Source organism: Manacus candei, unplaced genomic scaffold, assembly GCF_025592945.1.
Source record: "Manacus candei isolate 608988 ecotype Guabito, Panama unplaced genomic scaffold, ASM2559294v1 h1tg000023l, whole genome shotgun sequence".
NCBI classification, from domain to species: domain Eukaryota; kingdom Metazoa; phylum Chordata; class Aves; order Passeriformes; family Pipridae; genus Manacus; species Manacus candei.
In genome coordinates, this window is record NW_026138071.1 from 21,100,199 (window position 1) to 21,107,116 (window position 6,918).

At 39.9% G+C, this 6,918-nt stretch overlaps 1 protein-coding gene across 1 annotated transcript in view; it reads right to left on the reverse strand.

Moving 5' to 3' along the window:
- The window catches only part of SLC39A10 (solute carrier family 39 member 10), an 81,593-nt gene extending 76,441 nt beyond the window's left edge, over positions 1-5,152 (reverse strand). Inside the window, exon 1 of the mRNA XM_051786622.1 lies at positions 5,014-5,152. The gene's annotated coding sequence lies outside the window, so the exon portion shown is untranslated. The remainder of the gene's footprint in view (positions 1-5,013) is intronic.
- Between the last annotated feature and the right edge of the window lie 1,766 nt (positions 5,153-6,918).

The window sequence follows — 6,918 nt, forward strand, 5'->3', positions numbered from 1 at the left end:
ATGTGAGGACTGTAGACAACTTGCACAAGATCTTTTGTTTTACTTATCAAATGGTTTACCTGTGCTTGACAATACTCAGAAAACAGGTTAAAATCTTACAAATGCTAGGTTTAATCTCTACTTACAGAAGCATTTTGTCATATACTTATTGTTTATAAATATTCTGTTCTTCTTTCTTTCAAATTCCTCATTTCCAATGAAAGTTTTCCTCAAACAAATGTAAGCCACATCTGAGAGGTTGTTTTGTTTTGCTTTGTCTAAGACTTTTGAGATTAATTGCTTAATGCTTGGTATGGGCAAAAGTAAACCACAGAAACCTGGCAACAATATTTGAGTCACTAATGCTCTTTTTCAAACTATGTACTACTGCCAACTATCCCCCAAATTAGTACAGATTAAAAAGAAATCATAAAGCACAGCTAATATTTAGCAAAGTAAACTGACATTTCTGTTTGCACAATGGATCAAAACTAGAGCAGCTCCAGCTGAACTGTGCTGAAGCTTACTGTGAATAAGCAATGTTCATCAATTAAGTGTCCAAGGAAGACAGAGCATGGCAGTACCAAAGAGTTTGAGAGATTAAAGTTATAGCATGGTATGGCTCTGATCCTGTAAAACACACAAGCTACTTCACACACATGGAATTTTATGGTTTAGCTGACAGGGAAAGTGAGTAAAGCAAGTTTGCAGGGTTAGACTTTTATTTTGATAAAGAGAAAGGATTGTATCAACATTATACAAGAAGTGCCTAAGTAAAGGAGGGAAGGAATCTGCAGAATTCTTTTCAAAATTGAAATATTTATCTTGAGTATGACAGAAGTCTTACAGAGAAAACAATTTATCTCAGTTTTCCTACACCTTTCAGTACAATCAACCAGCTGCATTTGAAGTTAATTATAGGAGTACAGCAATCTCTGTCCCCTAAATGAGATTGCCAACCTAAGCTGTACTTTATTACTGGCTTAGTGAGAGTTTAATGTGCACAGCCAAAGTTCACAATTTGGATTTGATTCTTTTTAGTCCATGTGGCACCATTTTCCTCTCTCTTGTTACCCAGGAGACAGCTACCTATTGTTTTCTTTTGAAGAAAACTCAAAGCTATATGATACTATACGAAGCTTTGCCTCCCAGTGCTGTGTATTCCATGCCTGACAACATCCATTGTAGGCTTGTTCTTCGAACATGCCATTCCTGTGCAAAATAGGTTTGCCTCCCTTCATACCCCCAAATATTTCCTGCCCTCTTTTATCAGGTTTTGAGGCTAGAAACAGTACCATTATAGGAAGCATACAGATCTTATAGAATCACTTAGGTTGGAAAAAGGCATTTGAGATTGAGTTCAACTGCAAACCTAACACTGCCAAGTCCACCAAAAGAAGAACAGGATGAGCAAACATCCTTCTCCAGGTGCTCTCTACAGTGCGACTGGAGGTGAGGGTAGTGAAAATAAGGGTTCCAAGTTTTGCTGTGCTTCTCTTCTAGTAAAACAGACATTTCATCATGGACCTACCCAAACTCCCAGTGTATTGTTCCCAGCTGCTATGCCACCAGTACTGACTGGAGTGTGGCTGGACAACAATTTGCCAGCGTTCAAACTGACTGCTAAGCTTCCTGTGTGATTGTTACTGAGTGATCTTCCACCATCACAGAAAGTTATACCCTCCCCTGAAGGCCTTACAGCATAGGTAGTGCAAAGCACACAAAGCTCAGATTTCCCAAGCCTGCTGCCCTGCCTGCCTCAAACTGTAGGCTGGTTCAAACTGATGATTTACAGGTTCATCTTTTGTCAGCATGAATTCTCGGCCTTTCAGGTCATGGCACTACTTTCACTTGCAGGGATCCTGTTTGCATGAAGATACATTCCTGATGTCTGCTGTCAGCAGTCTTTCAGCAGCTACCATGCATGGCTTTGTTTCAGAGGGGGCTTATCTCTGTACTCATCAACACACTGCACTTATCTGAGACAGATATTACCTTCTCATTTAAGTGCAGGCCATTCACATTACAGAAGATATGTTCTCTGTAATACATATCCTGGTCTGACGTCTCCTACAGTCTTTCTGAGCTTTCTTGCTCAGTTTGGTGAGATAAACTAATTCTGTTTGTTCTGGAGAATAGTCATAGCAACAAGGTACATACAGAGGACATCCATACAGGACATACAAGACAGAGGACATCCAACAGAAGCTTTTGAAGGAAGAGAAGGAATTTGACAGACTTCCACTGTCCAGTCCTATGAGAAGAACTGTTTCACACAGTAATCTGTCTTCAAGCACAAATAGCCTTTTAAAGAGGCTTTGTCAAAGTGTGAAATCTTCAGAACTTTTTGTTAGAGATCAGTAGATAGTGATCTTAGTTATAGTTGACTCCAATCAATTCTCTGAGCAGCACTGAGTCTTAAATGCAGATAGAACAGAAAACAAGCTGAGAAGAAGGGAGATCTCTGTGTTTCTCAGCACCAGGACCACTACAACTGTCAGGCAAAAGCAGCAGACTTGCTTGCTTAATGAAGACCTATATAAAGCAACAAAAAACCTCTACACGAACTCCTGTTATCTGTCAGGTGGCAAACCATGGATAGCATGGGGAAAAAACAGAATTGGATTCCACATTCTTCTCTTTCAGGGAATCATCCTGTAAGGTATTATAAAAAAATCCACCTCAGCTAGCAAAACACTTTTAAATATACAATAAGAATGCTGCCTGGTTCATCTGGTCAGCATTCTGGCCATGTTCACACTGATAAACAGGATAACCACCTCAGCTTTTATAACTTAAACACATTATTTTAAGGACAAAGGGTGTCCCTAATATAGCACTGTACTGCTCTATTAGCAATATAGCATTGTACTGCTCTAAGGCACAACTTTCTTTTCCTCCATTCAGATACAGGAAAATATCCATCTCAGAGCTAGTCCTGGGGACCAGAGGAGAGGGAAACTTTCAAACTACCGTTGATTCAGAAAGCAAAATGAACATTTGAAATGACAAACAGAAGATAAAAAATATTATCAATGCTAAACAGATGCACAATGAGCAGAAAGGTACAACAAAAATGAGCTGCAGTGGATGATACAACTTGCATAATCACCCAGTCAAACTAGCCCCATATGTTTTTTATACACTCATATAAGGTTGTTTGTATAAAGTTATGCTATTATTCAATCACACTATGAACAATGCTATCAGCATTACATAAAATATTTCATATATTGCAAGTTTTTAATCAAAAGTGACTTTAACTTTTCTTGATGCTCAGATCCTACAGGAGAAATCTGACTTTGATCTTTTGTTTATAGAACAAGGCCATTACATTAAATGTGCAACAAACAACAGTACAGATCCCATAGAAGTCATAGGCCTGAACTAGCCAAGCATTTAGTCTTCTACTGGAATTCTGAGAGGAGAATTATGCTACTTGCACACATCTATTAAAAGAATAATTATGCTGAAGAAATTAAACAACCTACACATGATGCCTCTAGCTGTTGTATTGTTTTCTTGAAGTATGCTTTAAAAGGCCATTGGCCATGTCCACTTTTTTCCCAGATGCAGGGAAATACCTTCCTTTGAGGCTGTGCCAATCTATACTGCAGAGTTAGTCACAGACTATAATGGCTTAAAATACAGAAGAGCATCAAGCTCATGTTCAGGCTGGAACTGTGACCCTGCTTGTTTCAAGTCCAAGGACAACCTACAGCCTGACTCAGTTCTTACATAATGCTGTAAAATGTTTCTAAGAGTCTCCCTCTTGATCATTTAGCAAGAAGTGCTTCTTATCCCAGACTTATGGGGCATAACTGGGCAGCACAAGAGAGCTATGCCAACTGACAGTGCTTAATGAAGGCAGGGCTCCAGCTCCTCATCAAGAAAAAGCTTTTAAATAACAAGTCCCCTTCTGCTGCAACTGGCAAGCTGAGCCTGAAATTTATCTCCCCACCTCTCTCTCTGCAGCAGCCTGCAATTAACATTACAGAGAAATGAAAAAATAGCGCAACTTCAAAGAGGTTTTTTTTTTTCTTTTTCAAATTGAGACACCAACTGCTGTAGCTGTTTTAATAGTAATCATCAGGAACCAATACCAACAAAGGCTTTTAAGGTCATTTTACATTTTATTCTTGCTGGAGATATGCAATAAGGAAGCACAGCACTAGGAATTTCAAGGCGTCCGTTTTCCTATAAAGATTAGCGTCAAAATGACGGTTTCAAACAAACAAACAAAAACCCTGCCTCCCCCTGCTCCCCTCCCAACATCCACACTGCAAAAACCTAACCACCTGAAACAGAAACAAAAGCCAGATGTCCCTGGAGCCGGGTCAGCTGGACTTTGCCTTAGTTCTGTTTCCAGATAGTTGATATTTTTAGGCTATTTTCACTTCTTGCCTACTATTTACTGAAAAGAACATGTAGCTGCAGTAATAGCTTATTATTTAAGGCTTCCAAAGCCTCTCTAACCCTGACAGGAAAAATAAATAGATTGAGTTCTGCTCTATACAGAACATTTTGAGTTTGTAACAAACTATCCTTTGTGGTTTATATATAACTATATTATTAGTACCTAGCAAAAAAAAAAAAAAAAAAAAGAAGAATTCTTTATATGTTCTGCTTATATCTAATAGTTTTCCATTTGACTCAAGGACCAGTTCTTAAATAGCACCTGCTTGTGCATAGGAATATGACTTCTTTAAAACACAAGGAAAGCAAGGGCCCAAACCCATCATCAGAGCTGACTAGAGTTTGTAATACTGTGGGTAGTTCTATTACACCACTGGTGAGGTTTGGCACAACTGAGCCTTCCAAAACAAAGGCAGACAATGAATCAAACAAAGTAGATCCTCCGTAACAACCTTAAAACTTTTAACAGCAGAAAGCAAATCGTTGGCTTCAAAGTGCAGCTCCTCCAACCCCGCAGCACACAGCCCATGCTCAGTCTCTAGCACACTGCAGAGGAGCTCAGCGTAACCTCTTCCTCAGACGTTGCTCAAAGAAGTAGAGGAGTGCAAACACACTTACCTGAGTATCCGTGGGCTACATAGGTACTAGCACAGGTTGGATCCCCTTTATACAGCAGGCCTTCCACTGCTCCCTGTTCCCAATGTTCAAGTAAAGGAGAGCTGTTTATGCTACTGCACTGATAAAAATCACCTCAGAGGGGCCCAGAGCTGCCCTCATAGCTCATAAATTATATAGTTTTACTCTGCTTGGCACAGGCTTGAACCCTGTTATAATTTAGGTTAAAAGACAACACAAAGTTTCTGCCTTTTCAGAGCCCTTCGGCAGTTTTGCTGCAAACCACAGGGTCTGGTCAGGCCTCTACAGGTGTTCTTAATTAGGAGAGAATCCACGTAAGGTACCAGCCTTAAAGATATATGTCTTTTAAGCACAAGCCTTCAAATCTCAGCCATATCATACCGTCATCTTCACTGAGTTATGCTTACAAAGAGCACAGATAAAATACTGTTTAATCAGAACTGCTGCTTCCCTTTGCAAGCAAAAGATAATGAAATAGCTATCCTGCAGTATGAAAGCATTTGAGTTATCTCATCCTCATTTGAGTGCATGGTTGATTCACCTTCCTGCCTTTGACTTGCTTTAACACTTCGACCTAAAAAGTACTTCTGTCCTTAGAGGTAGGAGTAGTGTATAAAAAACAGCACAGAGACTTGCAGAATTTGATTATCTTTGGGGACAAATCAGCTGGCCTCTTATTCACATTTTCAAGAGAAGACTGAATGACTTTCAAAGTAAAAACTTCAAAGAGACACTGTGAAATCATGCGTGGAAATAAATATACAGATGTGGCCTGGATGACCATTAATGAGGCATAGCCTGTGAGGATGTATGGAAATAACATCCTTCACTTTGGAAGAGTCAAAGGAAAAAAAGATGCAAGCAATTATGCCACACAGCGCCATGAAATATATTAGACCTTTCTTAATGCTGGATAAAATGAGACAGACTTACAAAAGCACTGTCATTGTCATACCCCAAAGGGTTCTCGAGAGCGCGTGCCCTGCCTTTCCAAGCACCAAATTTCTGCTGCAGTCTAGCAAGGAGTCTATTACATGAAGGAACTAGCAGGACTGCTACCATAGAGATTTCTCTTCTCAAAGGTTATAAAGTGTTGCCAGTGGAGCATTTTCCTGTTCCGACAATTGTGAACAGCAGAACTGTTCTGTGGAGGAGCTGGTTGAACCTTAACTTATGTTTGTCAAAGGAGTGAGGATCATTTATAGCCTGTGGAAACTCCCTACCAGGTTCTCTGCAGTGAGGCTGTGCTCCTGGGGGTTCCTGCCATCAGGCACTCTGAAGATGTTCTGGATTCTACAGGTCATTAACTTCAGGACATAAAATTCAGAAAGATTTCAGGATTGGAGGGGCCAGGTCAGGATTCCACCTGTGCAAAAGCAACATAAGCATAATATAAATGGCTCTGGGCCTATGCTACTGTATTTTGGGTGCCATTTTAGTACCTGGGGCATCTCTGGCAATTCAGGGATAACATAAGACTGCCTCTGTCCTTCCTAAGTTTTGGAGTGTGCCATCTCAGTTCCAGTTTTGGGAGTCATGAAGGAAGAGGGAATATTCATGCTGCTCCTTTTGAACCTAATTTAGCAGTTACTCTGAACCATGTCCTATAATAGCCCCCACCCTCCACCAATGTTTATAGAAAGCCTAAGAACATTAGCCTAAGAATATTTGGACTTCTCATCAAGATGTTTAAAGTATGTGAATAATTTTATAGAACCAACGACTGAGTTGTGAGAAAATCTGGGTCACCTGATGAAGTCCTAAAATACAGCTATGCAATTTCTGTAGCATATTCAGAAGACCTAAACATGAGCTGCAATCATAGGAAAAGTCTTCCCAGACTGTGTTAGATTTTGATTGAATTGGCCTTACTCAGATCATTTAAAA